This window comes from Sorex araneus, chromosome 2 (assembly GCF_027595985.1).
Source record: "Sorex araneus isolate mSorAra2 chromosome 2, mSorAra2.pri, whole genome shotgun sequence".
Taxonomy (NCBI): Eukaryota; Metazoa; Chordata; class Mammalia; order Eulipotyphla; family Soricidae; genus Sorex; species Sorex araneus.
This window is the reverse complement of record NC_073303.1, coordinates 66,086,861-66,107,336: the sequence shown is the minus strand read 5'-3', so window position 1 is coordinate 66,107,336 and position 20,476 is coordinate 66,086,861. Positions and strand designations below refer to the sequence as shown.

The window sequence follows — 20,476 nt, the reverse complement described above, 5'->3', positions numbered from 1 at the left end:
AGACAATGCTCATGAAAAACAAACTAGTCCTTGAAGTTCCATTTGCTCTCAACAGAAAGAACATCTCTGAACGCAGCAGCTATGTGTGCCTGGGTCGAGAACTCAATATGAGAAATGACTTGGCGCCAGAACTGCGCAGGAGGAAGAGAGCAGCGTGGAACGCCTTCAAGAGCGTCAAAGAAGTGGTTAAGAGGATAAAGAACCTCCGGCTCTGGGCACATCTTTCGACTCCACCATTCTTCTTGCACTAACATATGCCTCAGAGACCTGGGCCCTATGTAAACAGGATGAGAACACTATTCAGGAGTGTCACGTTTCACTCAAGTGAGAGAAGGAATCTGGAGTTCCGACCTCCATCGATGATCAAGAATCAGGGACTCTGTCTCGTTTGCCAAGGCGTCAAAAATCAGATGGGCCAGACACAAAATGCGATTTAGAGATGACTGCTGCACTAGAGCTGTTACTGATTGGATTCCATGGATGTCAAAAGACCGAGTGGCCACCCACCTACAAGATGGTCAGACTTCTTCATCAAAACCCTTACTGGACAGTTGGAGTCTCTCCGTGTTCCTGGAGTGAGCAGATGCCATTGGGTTACACTAGCATGAGACAGAGATGAATCGAGATATTATTGGCGCCTACTGGAGCAAATCAAAGATCAAAGGGATGACAAATGACAATTGACAAGTGTTTAAAAACTAATTTCAGAACTCAGTTGTTTTAAATTACATTCTATTTTTATATCAATAATTTGAAAAGACATATTCTTCATTCTTTCCAATATTTTTAGAGCTCTGGGATGACCTACCTGGCTCTTTGGACCCTGTGGTTGAGGAGGCTGGGGAATAGCTGGCTATTCAGTGCCTGCAAACTAGAATTGGTGATGGGGCCAGATAAGAAGATGGCTAGGCATTGGGTTTGATTGAATAGAAATTGAGAATGAAACTTAAGATTGGGTAAATGTTAAATAAACAAAACATGATTTTATTCAGACAAAGGAAACTTTTGTCATTTACAACAACAAGGATTGAACTTTAAGGTGTTGTATTATTAAAAAGAAAGGAGAAAGAAAACATTTAGATGATCTTACTCATGTGTAAAATATAGAGAAGTAAAACACAGAAACAGACAAAGCCCAGGAGAACAAACATATAGGCCCAGATTCCATGGGCCTATTGTAGACATATATATTCCAGTATGTGTCTACAATATAATATTAAGGTGAGAAATAAGATACTAAGTATTTTAAGATATTAAAAGGGGAAGGATCCCAGTACCTGTGGTGTATATTTGTACTTTGGTGGCAATTCTGGGGTAACAACAAATTATTCAGTAACGTGAGAAGGCATATTCCTGAAACATACACAATTAGATAAACTGATACTATGTCAATCAAAATTTATAAAGTGCAAAATGTCAAGCAAATGAACAAAAGAAACAAATAAGGGTTTCTACAGTCCAGTCCAATATGCAAAGAAACTTTGAAATTATCACCTCTTCCTAAAAACATGAACAAACTTTTAATATAGTAAAACTTCTTTGTGTTATAGAAGTAAGGTTATTAAGCAAACAACCATTCCTAAAATTAGAGATTAAGAGGCAAATACAGAGAATTACAACTTATCAAAGCAAAAGACCATCATCAGGTAATGTAGTCAAAATTAATGCCAGGGTGTTCTTTAACCTGAATTATAATTGATGTTGGAGATATGTGTGAATTGATAGGAAAAAATATTAGGAGAACCCAATTGTGGATTGTGTAAAAACACAAAAAAGAAGAGCGGGCCCAAGGGGCCTCTATCTCTCCCACTGCCTGCGTTCGGTAGTCTCCAGCCTCTTCCCCCACCCCGGGGAGGTTGATGGTGATGATGAGGCAGGCGAAGGAAGGAAGAAGGCCAAACTAGTTGCTCGATCAGTTTACTTCGTTCTCTCTCTCTGCTTCTCTTCCGGTTCTCGATCTCTCTCTGGATCTTCCTCTAATTCCCTTTCAGCCCCGCTCCCTCTCACTTCTTTCACCTTGTGCTCTGCTTATGTGTGTGCCACTGTGCTCTCTGCGCCCGTCTCTCTGCGCCTGTCTCTCTGCGCCCGTCTCTCTGCCTCTGCCTCTCTGTCTCTGCCTCTCTGTGTCTTCTGTCTTCTTCCTGTCTTCTTCTTCTGTCTCCTTCCTCTGTCTCCCTTGTCTTCTTTCTCCTATCCCCGTCTCTTCTATCTCCCCTCAGTGCCCCACAGTCTTAGTTTATATAGCAAATTACATAGGGTGGTGACACAAAGGTGAGTTTAACATCAACAAATCAACAAAGAAGGGTAAGACCATTTCTCGAGGAGATTAACAAAATCTCATCTAAGGAAATCTCATCTAAGGAGATCCGCTCAAGGGTGGGGGTCCAAACAAGGGTGTGTCAGGGTGTGAGCTAGTAATCTACTTAAATAGTTATAATAAATCTACTTCTAATATTTCTAGCAATGTCATTCTGTATGAGCACAGTAAGAGATATAAAGTTTGGTTTTTCCTGAGGGCATCTCCAGACCATAGTCCTCAGGCCAGGTTAATCTTCCTAACCCCAGCAGGATCCTAATCTCATCGTTACTTTTGGATCATGACAACATTGTCCATGATCATGCCCTCAACTTATAGTTGAGTATTGTGGCACTTTGGCCTGGCCCATTTCGATGCCAGGGTAGCACATAACTCACCGCTTGCCCTGGATCCGTCCTGTCCCTCATCGGGATCCTGCTTTTGGGGTGCTAGGAACTGAGGGCAACTTGAGTTAAGAAAGCAGATGCCCAGGAGTAAATATTATTGGAGTCAATCAACTCCCAAGTTAGAAGCACAATATTGTCTTCCTGTGTCCATAAAGAAAAGACATTGCTTTAAAATAATCTATGTTCCCTAAGGCAAGGCTAAAAGGACAAATCCCATGTTATCCTACAGTGGATGAAACTCAGTAAAGAGGGATGACCTTTTGACAGTTTTACCTCTCGAAGCTTATTCGTGTACTCACAGTAAATGTGTGTGTATGTCTTATACACACATATAAAGTCATCTGCAGCAGTAGGGGAAAAATAATTTTGTAATACACAGAGTATTTTTTATTTAATTACCTGTTCTCTGAAGATTAATGCACTGTAGCACTGTTGTAGTACTGTTGTCCTGTTGTTTATCTACTTGCTTGAACGGGCACCAGTAATGTCTCCATTGTGAGACTTGTTGTTACTGTTTTTGGCATATCGAATACGCCACAGGTAGCTTGCCAGGCTCTGCCATGCAGGCGGGATAGTCTCAGTAGCTTGCCAGGATCTCTGAGAGGGACAGAGGAACTGAACCTGAGTCAGCTGCATGCAAGGCAAACACCCCACCCACTGTCCTATCGCTCCAGTGCTGAAGAATATTATGAACCAATAAAGAAGGGAGGAACTGAGCACATCCTGCACAGTCTGTGTAGTCATTTGTTGTGTTGCAGCAAATAAATGTAGCAGTAGATAGAGAGGGAAAATATTTCATCAGAGCACAAACTACTGTTTTTTTTTTTTAATCATATTCCAAATGACGTGAGGGAAGAGAAGTACAAAACTCAGACAAGAGCATCATGGGGTGGGTGGGGGGGAATAGAGGCTAATATTCATGATAAAGATTGATGTAAAAATCCTCAACAAAATAATATCAGATGTGTGTGTGTGTCTCCATGCTCATGTGGGAAGCAATATATTAAAAGAATTTCAGAGTTTACTTAGGTATTCATGAGGGGAGAGAAAGAGAAAGACGAGCATAAGAAAGAACACACTCTGTGAGAAAAATGGACTCATTCACTGCTGGTGGAAATGTTTACTGGTCCAGCCTGTTTAAAGGACAACATGAATATTTGTCAGGTAAACAGAAATTGCACCTTCATATGACCCAGCAATTTCACTCTTGGGAATATACCCCAAGGCCAAAAAAGCTCAAATCAGAAAAGATATCAGTGGTCCGATGTTCAGTGCAGGACTCTATGCAATAGCCAAAATATTGAAACAAACCCAAATTCCCATAAACAGATGACTGGATAAACATATACACAGTGGAATAGTACTCAGGCTTAAGGAAAGATTGCAATACACTGCAACACGGATGACTCTGGAGTGCATCATGCTGAGTGAAGTCAGAAGGATAGGAGCAGAATGATCTCTCGCTCATGTTTGGGATATAAAGAAACTCACAGGGGACTATCAAATGTCCAGTAGCAGTAGAAAAGAAGAGAACTCGTCTTCAGGAGGAAGCTTGGTACTGGGGCAGAGGTTTGGGGGAATGACTGAGGAAATGGAACACTAGGACAATCATGGAGAGAAAAAGTGCCTGCCACCACGTTTATTTATGCTTCAAAATTCATGTAATTACTAGTTAATAATTATTAAATATTAATTAAATTTTGTTTTTAATAATATAACACATAAACTAACATTTTTACATGAGATTACTGCTATAAATTCTGAGCTAATATATATGATATATACCATAGCCTAGAATGGAATTTTTTCACTTTTTTAATTGGAATGCCACAAAATACACTTCTAATCAATAATATATCTAAACAATAATAAAAATATGCTTGATGCCTTATACTTACTATGAACTGTGTACGTAGTATGTACTCAGCCTTTACAAATATTTGACAAGGTAGGTATTCTCAGTATCAACAGAGAAAAAAATGTATATTGTAATCTATAAAGCTAGGATTATGTTATTTCTCTAGTGGACCTATACAAAAAAATCTTCCTGGTTTATCAGAACTTTTTAGCAATGGTAATTATTGACTTACATTATACATATATTACATTATTCATAATAGATTGCTAAAATTATTTTTGTGCTCTTTGTTGTCCAATGATTATTTCTCTAATTTGCCTACCTAATTTTTCCCACTAATTTTTCAGCATTGATATCTAGCTATAATAATGCAGTATAATGCATTATAAATTAATGTCTTCCTATAATTGTGATCATTACAGGTACAATGAGTAACTAATACTTGAGCTTTTGCTGATAAGGTGAGCAACATATGCTAATTGAAGATAAACATATCAAATTTCCTCAAATAATATTATGAAATTGGAGTAACACACACAAGTAATTAAAACGTCCCATTGCAGAAATGCATAACATTTTGTTGTCTTTACTTTCCAAATGATATAAAGACATTGAATATTTGGATTATCTAAGTATTTTTTCTTTCATTATTTGTGATCTTTCATTGACTATCAATCTATCGTTGAAGATAGAGAAATAGCTGTAGAACAAAAATTGCCAAGAGCTTTTCTACCTTTTACCTGTATTGTTTTCCACTTTCTACTTAAATAAGAAAATCATAAGATAAACCTTATATAAAGGTGTAAGCACATCAAACTCTGTATCTCATGTGAAGGACTGAAGAGGTAGTCCAGAAACTAAGGCATCTATCTTTCTCTCAATCTGGGATTGATTGCCCGGCACCAATATGGTTCCCAGGAGTGATCCCTGAGCATAGAATCAGTAGTAAATCTAGAGAACTGTTAGGTACATCCCCACAAAAAACAAGAAAACAAAAGAAAAAGAATATCATAGGACAATTGAGGATAATAAACAAATTTCTATTTTTATGTGAAGAAATATTTTATCTGGCAGTTAAATTATTGTTTACAGGGTCAGGGAATGATTAATAGGACACATTTGGGAATCTAGTTTATCTACTTTGTGACCTTTACTAATTGTAAAAGATTAACATTTCCTTAGTATACTGATTTACTTTAATACTCGGTAAATAGCAAATGAGCAGCATGTTCAATAAATAATAAATGAGAAAAAAATGTTTTGTGATTACAAAAAGAAGAACACCCAGAATGAGATAATTATGTTCAAAATGGAAAACATAATGGGAATTTTGTCTGAAAAAGAGCAGTATAAACCATTACTTGTTGCATTTAAGAATATGAAAAGATGCATTATGATTAAAAATGTAATCTAATTCTGTAGCTAAGTAGCCACAGTGTTTCATCATATGGAATGTAATAGACAAATTAGGAAAATGTTGATTAGTTTCTAAAGAATTAATCAGTAATTTATGAAAATGAAACAAGAGATTGGCTACTAAATAGCACCACTGAATGGTTATATTACAAGATATTTTAAATCTAATGCTGCCCGTTTCTTCAATCAGAACTGAAGAGCTGAATTTTTAAAAGTGTATGAAAATAGTGGAAATAAACAGATACTGCCTAGAGGATTATTAAAAATGAATAAAGCACTAAAGCAGAAAGCATCTATTCTGGCCATGAACTTACCTTTGGAATTTCATTTATTAAAATACAATTCTGTCAGTCATCTCTTCAAAGCAAATAAATGCAATGTCCTAACTTTTAAAGGATACAATAATTCTCTATGTCAATGTCAAGCTATAATAGAGACAGGAGCCTAATTTTTCTAGTGATGCAAATAACATATAAGTTAAAGAATTTAATCTTAAAATTAAACTTCTTGTATTATCAATCCCCAGTAAAATTTCATCATTCTTAAACAATACATGTGTTCTATCACAATGCAATAAGATGTTTTTTCCCTGTCTGTAGACAGTAACTCGTTTGTTGGAAAGGGGGTCCACACAGTGCTCAGGGCTTACTCCTGGCTTTGCACTCAGGCATCACTCCTGGCAGTGCTAGAGAACCATACTGGGTGTCTGTGTTTGAACCTGGGGTGTCCACTTCAAGGTTAGCACTTTACCTACTGCACTGTCTTTCCAGTTCCAAGATAAATATATATTTTAAACTTAGAATGGTACTCAGAAGCATCAAGTTCCTACAAGTCAATCTAATAAAGTAACAATAAATAGAAGTCACAAGAAACTGGTAAAGTATTCCATGGCTATGAATTTGAATAGTTCACATGGATAAAATAATCATCCTACCTAAAGCATTAGACAGCTACAATGAAATTTCTATCCAAGTTATTTAAAATGTATGCTAAAAATAATGCAAAGATTATTAAGATTTGTAGAGGGACATAAAGATCACTAGATAGAATAATTCTGGGGAAAATATGGTGGGGGTATTGCATTCCCCAGGTAGAGCTACAGTACATCATCGAAATAGCATGATACTGGATATAAAACAAATTATGGGACCAATGGAATCAAATTGATAGGTCAGCAGTAAATGCTCAAATATATGAATAGTTATTTTAAGGAAAAGGAGCTATATTCATAAAGTGCAAGAAAGATATTCTCTTCAACAAATGGACAGAAGGAGGAAGAAGAGGAGAGGGACGAGAGTTTCAATCTCTATCTCAGATCATATGAAAGTTAATTGAAACATATTAAGGATCTCAGTATTAGACTTTCCTCCATGAAATAGATCAAGAGAACCATAGCAGGCCTCTCCATGATACTGACCTCAGAGGAGATTTTAGTGCTTGAATGCTATTGGTGAAAAAAATAAATGAAAGCAAATATAAATAAATGGGATCACAACAAAACTGAAAAAGAACAATTTGTACTATATTGAAAGTCATAGCCAAAAATAACAAGGCTCCCTATTTATTGGGATATTTGTGACAAGGGACTAATATTCTAAAGACAATATAAAATTCAACCCCAAACCATTAAAAATTATGATAAAAGCTGAACAGCATTACTTGAATGAAGAAATAAAGATGAAACAATAAGCACAGGGTACGGTGTTTATTGATTATCATGGATGTGCACGCAAAAATGAAGAATATATAGAAAAGTCCAGAAAGTACCAGTGAAGACAGGAACATATTGAAGAAGTAACACTAATTCACTGTTAGTGGGAATATCAACTTGTTCAGCCTCTGCAGACATCTAAAATATTACAATTGATGCACTTTATGATTGATATTTCAGTTTAGAGATCTACTTCCAAATTATGCAAAAATTTCACTAAATTAATTTGTGCAATTAATTTGAAAGTGTACATGTGTCCATATGTTTACTGCGTTACTATTGACGATATCCAAGGTCTGGAAACAATCCAAAAACCCAACAACAGACGAAATAAATTCTGTTACATATACTTAATGGAATAATATTCAGCTATAAGAAAACAAAAATCTTGTACTTTGCTACCAATTGGAATGAAGTTGGGAGTATTATGTGAACTAAAATAAGTAGAAGGACCAGTCACAGATGAACTTACTCATGCCTGGTGCAGAAAGACACAAAGCATGCAACGGACGGACCGTGTTCAGTGCAATGGTTGTGAGTAGCCGGAGAGGTGAGGGAGGTGGCCTGGAGGAAGCCATGCCTCAGCCTCTCACTGCACCCACCTGGGCACTGGGCAGATGCCTGGCATGGCTCAGGACTGGAAAGTCTGCTCTAAGCATTTATACAGCACTGACATTCCAATCCCACCAATCCCCTGGGGCAGACATCAAGCTGACCTGAAGCCCCTCATTCTGCCCAGCTTAAGGACTGGGTCCCCAACAAACCTAGTTTGGGGAGCCCTGGACTTAGACTGTGGAAGAATTGCTCTTTGCAGAAAAAAAATCAGCCCTAACCTCAGCACGGGTGATCCGGGCCTGTTGCCTTTTTTCCCAGAGAAAGAAAATCAGGAAGAGCAGGAAGAGTGGAACAAGTGGGTCTTTGGGAAAGAAACATAGAAAGATGGGAGTGGAGAGAAAAGGAGAGAGATGTGTTCAAGGAAGAAATCACTAAGACAATGATGGCTGGAGGAATCAGTCGGGATGGGAGCTGTGTGCTGAAAGTAGATAGTGGACCAAGCATGATGACCTCTCAGTGTCTGCATTGCAAACCATAATGCCCAAAAGTAGAGAGAGAGTATGGGGGATATTGTCTGGCATGGAGGCAGGGGAGGGTGGGAAAGGTGGGGGTATACTGCGGATATTGGTGGTGGGGATAGTGTGCTGGTGGACGGATGGGTGTTTGGTCATTGCATGATTGCAACTCAAATGTAAAAGCTTGTAAATGTATCATTATATCTCACAGTGAATCAATAAAGTTAAATTTTTTAAATTAAATTAAAAAATATAAAAAATAAGAGAAGATGGTCTTCTGTAAGGGGGGAAATGAGAATTTGTTTAAGCATGAAGATTACATATTATTTCTCCAGGTTGTTTTGGCCTAGAATTCTCTGCACACATAAACAATAATCTGGGGCTGGAGTGATAGTACAGTGGGGTGGGCTTTTGCCTTGTATGCCGCCAACCCAGGTTCTATTCCCAGCATCTCATATGGTCCCCTAAACACACCACCAGGAGTAATTCCTGAGTGCAGAGTCAGGAGTAACCTCTGTGCATCACTGAGTGTGACACTCTCCCCCTCCCCCAAATAAAAAGCAAAACAAAACTAATAATAATCTGGGCATTGTCTCAGAGCAGCATTGTCTTGTGGAGGGAATCTTTATTTACTTATATTACACTCAGATTCTCCGGTAGTTTCTCCTTTTCTAAGAGGTCCATGCTTCACTGGGTGATGCTTCAGCTTCTCCATCTCCAAAGTGCTAGATTTGCATTTCCAAGGGATGTGTTTCTCAAGACCTTGGATTATTATAGGGCTAGGCTAATTATTCTTAAATTTTATTATTGCCCCAAAGCTCATCACCAGGCCCCTTATCAACCTGATTGCAGCCAAACAAACCTTGGACTTTAACAACAACACCGAGGTTACTAAATTCAGGGTGGAGCAACCTGGTGGATGAAAATGTACTTAGGGGTATTATGAGGGGCTCTGAACTATTTGGGAGTGGTGAAAGTACAAAATGCTTCTATGCCCAAACCAAAGACTTTAAGATTATAGTAAGTTATGGGCTGGAGCGATAGCACAGCGGGTAGGGCGTTTGCCTTTCACTCAGCTGACCAGGGTTCAATTCCTCCGTCCCTCTTGGGGAGCCCAGCAAGCTACCGAGAGTATCTCGCCCCCAGAGCAGAGCCTGGCAAGCTACCTGTGGCGTATTTGATATACCAAAAACAGTAACAACAAGTCTCACAATGGAGATGTTACTGGTGCCCACTCAAGCAAATCGATGAGCAATGGGATGACAGTGATACGGTGATACAGTGATATGTTACTTCAATAATAACAGAACGTAATGAAATTTTTTGTTTCAAAGCAAATTGATTAAGTTTAAGGGTAATGAGCAACAATATTTGTGATTCTATTATATAGTTATTTTAAAATGGTCATTCCAAGAGAAAAGCAAAATAATTTCATTCAATAAGTAGTTTCTACCTTCAGAAAAAAATTGTCATCTCACACCATTAATGACTGTACATATTGTTATAAATAAATTAGCAAGATCTGATATAATCAAGCAAACTAAAGAGACAGCTTGACAAATTTAAGCACCTGCCTCAAGAAAAAAATCATTTAAGCAAATCTTTTTTCACAAGGTGGTTCAGTTTTAATGACAGCATGAAAGCTTTGGTTGAATGCCCAGATCATGTATTTATTTTTTGACTTGCTAGTTTAGTGAATGCTGAAATCCTAAAGTAGCAATAGTAGCAATAGAAAATAATGACAGCACACAAATTAGTAAGGAGTTTTGAAACAGCTGATTCTTTTACCTTTGCATTACAATTAACTTCATAAGGCTTAGATTCATAAGATATATTTTATTACTTAATTCCCTCATGTAAGTAAGGGGATTCAAATGCTAAACTTAAATAAAAGAAGGAAGATTGTTTTTATCTCAAAAAAAAAGAGCTCTGGATAAATTTGAAAAGTAATGCTATATCTGAGTGTGCAAAGCGAATTTACTTAACTTAAGGCACCACTCAGAGAAAAGCAGAACTTACCGTAGAAGCAAAGGTCCTAATAAGAATGATATGACTATCAAGAATCCAAAACTTTATCCTGTGGCAACACCCAATTCACTTTTATGCACACAGAAAATTCCAGGGCAATTCAATTTAAAGAAATTGATTATAACCTTCTTCTACCAGCGATTTTCTCCTTTTCTCCCCCTCTTTGGGAATCAATGTGCTCTCTGGAACACATTCTCTCTCTCTCTCTCTGCACATTTCTTTGAGTCTTTTTATAAAACAATATTGTTGCTTCACTTAAAAAATTAAAATTTATCTACCTAACTTAGAAATAAATCAAATGCTTCCTTTTCAGCAGGTTGACTTTAGGGGGGAGAAACTCCAAACAATAATAGTGAGTTTTTTGTTGAAATATTGAATGTAATCAAAGTAAAGTGAAATTTACCAGTTACACAGGCGGGGTGGGAGGCTGGGGAGGTTGGGGGGAGGTATACTGTGATTCTTGGTAGTGGAAGATGTGCACTGGTGAAGGGATGGGTGTTCGAGCATTGTATAACTGAGACAAACCTGAAAGCTTTGTAACTTTCCACATGGTGATTCAATAAAAGAATAAATTATAAAAAAATAGAACAATTAAAAAAATTTCATTTCTATCACAAAAAAATTTCTTGATTCAGGCTGAATATATAACTTTCCAAACATTTGCTCAACTTCATAGTAAATGTAACTGTTTAACCTTATGATTTCCAAATGTCTGTAGTGTCCCTGGTTATGTAGCCACAACTCCAGTAAGTTACTAAATTTCACCATTTAGAATTTCAGTAATGATGATTAAAGAGAACTGCTAATACATACTCAAGGATTTCTGCACTTTTTGCCCTATTTATGCTAAGAAAAATAATTTTGACTTTTGTATTTTGTCGAGTAGCTCTATTAGAAGGAAAGAAAGTTGATACTGTAGATTAAATCTCATTTAGTGTGAATTTATTTGCAAGCATGACTTCAAAAGATTTAATTGAATGGCATATTTAGTAAATGGAAAAATTCAGTAAATAAAATGCAAATTATAATTTCCAAGCTTCAGACAGTAATGTATACAATATCTGTACATATCTACATACATATGTATATGTGTATATATGTATATGTATATATTAGATAGATATGAATACAAATATATCCTCCTCAGCATGTACTAGAATGCATAATGGAAAATAATGGAAGTAATAATGAAAAATTGTGATGAATAATAAAAGAGATAAAATGCAATAATTAGCTCATTAGTGGAGCACTGTGGCTATGTGGATAAATCATAGATTAAGATTAGGGACACTTTAACCATGTGGAAGCTTAATGTATAAAGCAATTTATATTAATGTATAAAAGACCACATTACTCAGAAATTGACGAGCATGCCATTGAATAACCAAAGTAAGATGTATGTGCGTAACCAGTATTTTAGGAATAATTAATTTTGATAATAACCTAGTATTCAATATTCAAAATCACCATAATTGTTATATAACTGGTAGCTAAAACTACTTCAAAGATACACTTTTGGGGGGAGGTGCGTCATATCTGGCAATGCACAAGGGTTACTCCTAGCTTTGCACTCATGAGTTACTCCTTGTGCTGCTTGGGGGACCATATGGAATGATGAGAATCAAACCCGGGTCGGCTGTGTGCAAGGCAAACACCTTACCTGCTGTACTATCTCTCAAGCACCCCAAATATATACTTTTCATAAGTGTTATTGAATTATTACTTCTGTTACAAATATGATCTTAGTAAATTTTTCTTAAAACTGGCCTTAGTTTATAAGAGAAAAAGATTTGAGCTGATTTGTGCTTTCAAACACTGTAACATGCACACTTCCTTTAATGTGAAACTCGTATCACTTGTCATCCTGCTGATCTTCCATTTGCTGAGTAGGCGCCAGTAACGTCTCCATTCATCCCTCAGAAGTTTGTATCTCAAAAGTTTAGAGATATGAAACTGAATCCACTTCAGTGTCTAGTTGGTTCCATTTGAAGAACTAGAGTTTGAGTAAAAGAAATGGCCAGACTTGCAGCTCTTCTGGTTCACACTACCCCTAAACATGCATCTCACTTGCTGTCTCTATGTCTCTGGGTTTTCCACTCTTCAGAAGTCAGTGTTCTTTCTTGAACACTTCTCTCTTTCTCCTCCCCTGCTTCTCTCCAATTAGGTTTAAATAAAAACTACTCCGAGAGAGAGACAGAGAGAGAGAGAAAGAGAGAGAGACAGAGACACAGAGAGAGACAGAGAGAGAGACACAGAGAGAGGAGTCAGGAAGAGAGGGAAACTTGCAAAGTTACAGTGGATCAGACAGCCTGAAGCAAGAAAAATACTGATTTTATAGAACATGTTAAAGAGCAAAGTTTCTAGAATCCATTTTGAGACAATGCCTACCCTTCACCAAATTCGTGTTCATACTATATATTTTCACATAGACAATCTTCATATCAGCAATCATTTTTTCTACTTAAAGGACTTTAACTCATATTCTGTTGCAAGTAAACAAACACGCCTTAATATTTCCTCTCTGAGTCATGTTTCAAGAAGTATTTCCTGCTACCTACATTTGGCAGAGTTTATAGATCTTAAAGCCATATTTTATCCCCATGTTTTCAAACCTGTGAAAAGCTATTCTGGCTAAATGGTCATGGCTGTCCCCATTTCTAGATGACTTTATATTAATAAAGACCTTAAAAGTCTTCCTGTTTTCAAAACACATAGATCTTCTTTCAATGATTATAAACATGAAAATCTCAGCATAATTCTCCTCCTTAAGGATGAAGATATTTCTTTATTTTCACATACAAGCTACATGAAATTTCTTTGGAAGCTGGAATAAGTAAAGTAAAAAGAAATCATTTTCCCTGAAGTAATTTAAGGCCTTTGTTTCTTTTCCAATTCCAGTTCCTATTGTGGAGGGGAGTGTTCACCACATCACTCTAGGTCTAAGGGAGTTTGAGGCTAACGGCAAGAATGATGTAGGCATCCCACTGTGTACCAAGCACGAAGCTATTGCTTTATTCTTCTTGGGTATTTCTTGCAATCTAGGTCTGTCAAAAATATGTTAGAGAGCAAAAACTTTCTCTAAAATATTATTAAATATGACTCTGAATCTAGACGTACAAGTCATATAATAGGAATTTCTACTTATTTTAAAAGTCTAAAGTTTGAAGAGATATAGAGACAAATGTGGAGTTTTTATATAGTTCTTGCTGCTAGTCTTTCAACTTTGTGAAAAAAGAAAAGGAAGTCTCTGACCTTGTGTAAGCAGGAGAGAAAGAGATGGGCTACATCAATAGATTTGAAGGGAAACGGCAGTCAGAAGCAGTAAGCTGTAGCAGCAGAAAGAGTTAAGAGATAAAATGAGAACTAAGAAAGACATTAAAATCAAAATGTAGGGGCTGGAGTGATAGCACAGTGGGTAGGGCGTTTGCCCTGCACGCAGCCAACGTGGGTTCGATTCCCAGCATCCCATATTGTCCCCTGAGCACAGCCAGGGATAATTCCTGAGTGCAGAGCCAGGAGTCACCCCTGAGCATCGCTGGGTGTTACCCAAAAAGAAAAAAAAATCAAAATGTAAAGTACCCAATGAAGTTCGGGAATGAACACTTGTGTTAATACATTAAATGTTAAGTATGAAATATAAAAGTCTCCATCAATACTGATGAAAGAATCAGTCTTCAATGATTAAATACATAAATCAACACTACACACAGCACCATTGCACGTAACCTTAGCACAGAGCCTTGCTCTGATGTAACATGAGAAGTTGACTCACCTATTTATATACAAGGCTTAGATTACTCCAAACTTCATCAGAAGTTTAGTGATGTTAATAAACACATTTTAAAAGGATATGTTGAGAACTTACTATGGATATGGCAATCAGAGAAATGGTAGAGAGGGAGAGACACAGATAGGAAAAAATATAAATTCAATCCTAATATGATATGATATTTATTGTATTTTTTCACAATAAATGTTTACAAATTTTTCTTTTGCATGGATACTACATTTATTATTTTTCATTAGTCACCCAATTGCCATAGTATGTTAAGAGATAATTTGGTGTGAGTCTCTCAAACATGCAAATTTTTGGACTTGGGTGATCATCTTCAAAATGTAAGGCAAAAAGCCTTGTGAGATAATTATATACAATTATATATATTATATAATTAAAAGGCGCCAAAGATATTTGTTTCACATAATAAAAAACAATTTCTTTCTGAAGACAAAATTTGGGCAGGTTTTCCAGGTTAAGGTGGGTTTTCTGATCTAGATAAAGTTCTTTGTGTTCAAAGCTTACAGTCATGTCAGTCTATATGTGCTGTCCTCAGAGGTGAGGAATAAGACATTAATGTACAAACAAAATGCATACGCCTGCTCTGCTGTGAATACTGAAGTCTTTTGCTTTCTGCTAGTATACATGAAACGAAATAATGACTGACTAAATACTAGCTTGGATGGAGAGTGAGTTTCAGTGACTTTACGAAGTTTGGTAGAATCCATACTATGGCATAGCCTAACCTCCTCCAATCAGCAATACACTTCGCTTCAGACTAATGAATTTATGGCCATGTTTTTCTTAAGCAAATCTTTATAATTTGAGAGAACATTCTTCTTTAGCCTATTTTTGTGGATTAAGTGCAGATGACGCTGTTGAGGCTTCAACAACTTCTTGCATTATAATTTGAATGGAATATATATATATATATATATATATATATATATATATATGGAGTACCCTGCAATTAGAACTATTACATAGTCTATGAAACTATATAAAGTTTTATAAAATGCATTAGTATAATTACTTATTTTGCTCTACTTTGTGCCCAACAATAATTCTTATCAGCAAATAAATTCTCCCAAAGTCTCTATAATGCAAATCAGAATCTTCATGTAATAAAGCAAATTGATAGTTATTAATTTTAGTAAATTTGGCCCTGTGCAACAGGCATGATTGCAGAAGCCAGACACTATCACTCTAAGTCTCCTCACAAGCCCAAGAGTGAGTTGACCCTGAGGAGCAGCAGACCAGGGGAAGGAATTCAATGAGTCTGCTCTGTTTGAACATGCAACAGGTCAAGAACAATTCAGGGGCTCATCAATTAAGACAGCAAGGAAGTCCTGTACCAATTAGCATTTTTGTTTGAAGTTCCCTACAATATAGTGCTATAGAATGTGGAGGGTAAATGCAACAATATTCCTGAGAATGATAAACCAGTAACCAACGGGAGACTCACATCATGATCCATGGAGCCCCTTCAGTGTGAGCAAGTAGGGACCTTCTGCCTCTTGCCATGAAGATTCTTGTTCTCTGACAGAAATAGCAAAGTCCTATGCTGTTTTAGGGTTGGAAGGAATGAAGGAAGGGAGGGAAAGAAGGAAGGAAGGAAGGAAAGAAGGATGGAAGGAAGGAAGGAAGGAAGGAAGGAAGGAAGGAAGGAAGGAAGGAAGGAAGGAAGGAAGGAAGGAAGGAAGGAAGGAAGGAAGGAAGGAAGGAAGGAAGGAAGGAAGGAAGAGAGGGAGGGCGGAAGGAAGAGAGAAATGGTAAGAAGGGAGAGATGGAAAGAAGGGAGAGATGGAAAGCTGGAGGGAGGGAAAGAGGGAAGACCAAAGAGGAGAAGAAGGAAAAGGAGATTATTTTGCCTATAACCAAATAGTGAAACATAACTAGTCAATTGTACTCAGTTGTATAAGAAAACTGTGAAATTATTCTTTCAGATGTTGTAAAATACTATTGTCACTATTTACCTACCACAATGGTAACAGATACAATTATTTATTCCACTACCATTTACACAACATCTGCCAACATGCCTGATACAAACTAGGTAATCAATAGTAAGCAATCAATACATGTTTATTGAACTAATTAGGGAATTAAAGTCACTTAATCACTTTGACACATAGTTTTCTCATACCTAAAACAAGATAAATACTACTTGCAAAAATGTTATTAGAATTAGAATAACATGAATGAAGTTTGTCATGTACCAGGTATCCAATCAATGATTCTTGCATTTATGAAGCATATATTAAGAAAAGTGACAGCTAACACTGTTATTTAACTTTAGGTTACCTGTTTTGAATTAGGGGCTAATAATGATAAAAGATTAAAAATAGAAATATCTTCCCTTATACAATTAGAAGTATCTTAAAACTATTAAAGCCACATATTTTAATATAGATATATTTATTATTGATGATGAAGTAAACAGTGCAGGTTGGTTTGCCACAGTTTTCCTTGTTTTCCATGATAGATGGTAATTTTTTTTAATATCACAGCACAGAAATTTCATTCTCTGCAACCAGGAACATTATTCAAACCTTTTATAATGGTAAAGCCTATATATGAACACATTTCTTTTTCTTTTTTTTTTTTTTTTTTTGCTTTTTGGGTCACACCCAGCAATGCACAGGGGTTACTCCTGGATTTTCACTCAGGAATTACTCCTGGCAGTGCTTGGGGGACCATATGGGATGCTGGGGATCGAACCCAGGTCGACCTCGCGCAAGGCAAACGCCCTACCCGCTGTGCTATCACTCCGGCCCCATGAATACATTTCTAATCAGTTTTACAGTTCATAATTATCGTCCATGTTGGTTGACATCCTATAAAGGATACTGAACATTCTTTTTTTTTCTCTTTTTTGATTTTTGGGTCACACGTGGCGATGCACAGGGGTTAAATCCTGGCTCTGCACTCAGGAATAACTCCTGATGGTGCTCTGGGGACAATGTGGGATGCTGGGAATCGAACCTGGGTTGGCCACATGCAAGGCAAACCCCCTACCCGCTGTACTACTGCTCCAGCCCCTTTGAACATTTTTTACCACTATATTTGTATGGACTTATTATTTTAAATATAAATATTAAACTATTGTTAAGTAAATCCAAATTGTGTACATTCTTGAGTGGGCTTCTAATTATTAAATGACTTTGTTGAGATTTTAAGATCATCAAAAATAAATGAACAATAGATCTCTACATAAAGATAAGGAAACAAGAATCAACATCATTAAGGAAGAACAAAATACCGGCAGAAACAGGAGAGAAAAATCCCTATGTTCTTTTTTGGGTAATTAAATGTCTACTGAGAATTAATTCAGTTTAAATGGGTGCTGCGAATACTGGCAAATCACATGTTAAAATCAGATCCTTTCCTAAAACCATGCACAAAAATCAAATCAAAATGGATTAAAGACCTTAATATCAGACCTGGATCCATAAAATTCGTTCAGGCAAACATAGGTATAATACTTCATAACACTAAAGTTAATGGTATTTTCAATAATTCAAAAACCACCAGCCAAGTAAACAAAGACAAACAAATGGGAAGTCACCAAAGAGTGGGAGAGGTTATGTGCCATTACTCCTCAGATCAAGGACTGATATCCAAGATAGAGAATTCATTAGTAGAACTCTACAAAAACTAAATGGAACGAAGTGACAAACAGAAAACAATTAGATATCTGACATCAGTGAGGTTGATGCACATCACAAAAAACAAAACCCAGTCTTGTAGATGTGGTTGAAAATTGGCTATCATCCATTATTAGTGGGGATGTGAACTGGTCCAACCATTTTGTAAAACAATATGGACTCATGTATAAATACTAGAAATCGTGTTTCCAGAGGACCCAGCAATTCCACTCCTGGGCATTTATTCCAAGGATCCAAACACCCAATTAGATAAGATATCTGAATTCTATGTCCGTTGCTTTACTATTCACAATAGGAAACATTTGGAAATAACCCAAGTGTTAAGAGCAAATGATTGGATAAGGAAATTGTGTTACACGTAGTAATGGAACACTACTTGGCAGGAAGACAAAAAATAAAATCATTAAATTTTCTGCCATGTAGCTGGAGATGGAAAGTATCATACTAAATATAGTCAAAAGGAGATGTACAGACATAGAATGATTTCTCTCATGTGTGGGATATGAAAAATCAGAATGGAGGAATAGCAAATACCCAGAGATGACAGCAACTGAGAATCTGTCTTAAGTAGGAATTGATTCAGGGTGCTGTGGGACACTGGGAAATGGCAGGAAGTGGACACCAGGGCGGAGACTGGGGTACTGGAAGGTCTTATGTATATAACCTTGTAAGTAACAATTTGTTTGCCATGATGTACAAAATAAATAAAAAATAAAACTTCTCTAAAATTATTGGATTAAAGATACTGCCAGTTAATTATAGCTCATTGAATGTGTTATTACCAAAATTAATAGAATGTCTAATAGCTTCTACAAGACATTTCCTAATATTAAGTATTTTATGCTGTTTGACACAAGTGGTATCTTTAAGATTCTAGTTTGATAATAAAATGAACCTCAGGTATTTGCAAAAATTTAAAAGTTGCCCCAAATATTAAACAGCAGTTAAGATATATGTCTGCCTACAGCTGGCTCCAATATAGTCCCTTACACTGCATTATCCCCTAAACACTGCCAAGTTTACCCCGTGCACAGAGCTGGGGATTGCCCCTGAATGCCATTATGTGTGGGTCAAAATCCTAAAGAAATCATTTCAATGTTAACAAATAAGGATATACTAATTAGTTTAGCTGTAGTAATTTTTCAATATATGTGTGGATTAAATTATTCTGAACACTATAAATATATTTATTCTTATTAAAACTACAATTTTTTTCTGCCTTTGTGTTGCCCATTCACTTTGGAAACTAGCGAATGTGTTGCCAAGAGAGGCATAAAGTAAGCCAGTCCAAGGCAGGGTTTTCCTGCCTGTGACCCTGCTTTCTAGGCACACGCACTCCGTAAGAAACAGAAAAAAAATACAAAAAAAAATTCTGTATCTTATTCAATATAGGAGAATACCATGTTTTTACATAGCCCTTGATAGATGGTAACTTTTAAATGATCTCAACTAAAGTCCTTTCTCTTGGAAGGCATTTGAGAAGTGTTAGTAACTTTAAATAGGAGACACTGACAAAGATAAATATATATATATATGTAGATACATAGAAATTAATATTTTGTGTTATTCTATAAAAAAGTTTGCTCTTTAGACAAACCATAAATATGCAAAATATATTCATATAAAATTAATATTTTTTAAGTAAGAGACAACATTTGTTCATTAGGAACATCACCGATCCAAATTTACCTTATACAGCAGATATCATATATTATAGATGCTCCAATTTTTTGCTGCACATTTTATAGCTATTTTGGGATATGGTCCTATTTCAGTCAGATTTAAACTCATTACTTCATGCACTTGGTGGAAGAGAAATTATCTGTCATCTTACATTTGACAGGATGTTCTCCTGGGCTGTATATTTTAGGTTCGAAGATAGACTTTGCCTCCTTCTGTCGTTTTGAATCTTGTCGAGTTGGAATGAGTAACTAGATGGAGAATACTGTATTTGTTTAATGCTATGCATATAACTATTGCTATCCCAACAGAGAAACGGAAGCATTTCCTTTAATTCAAACATGCTTTGAGTTCAGTTCAACCAATTATTTTCTACAAGAGCTACAGTTGGTTGCTAAATCTTAAATGGATACTAATCCTTGCTTGAGAAGTGGAGTTCAGACATTCCTAGCACTATAAGCACTGGGCCCAGGAGTAAGACACTTGTGTTTTGGACTACAAATTCCAAAACTGAATCTTAGATCTTGTGGAAGAGCCGCTATTTTTGAATGTATCTCATGAAAGAAT

The 20,476-nt window shown here is 36.4% G+C and overlaps 1 non-coding gene across 1 annotated transcript; it reads left to right on the top strand.

Moving 5' to 3' along the window:
• Positions 1-19,445: 19,445 nt before the first annotated feature.
• LOC129403022 (small nucleolar RNA SNORA13) lies at positions 19,446-19,581 on the top strand. Its single transcript, XR_008629012.1, has one exon. It is a non-coding gene; the product is annotated as a small nucleolar RNA SNORA13 (small nucleolar RNA).
• Positions 19,582-20,476: the final 895 nt, after the last annotated feature.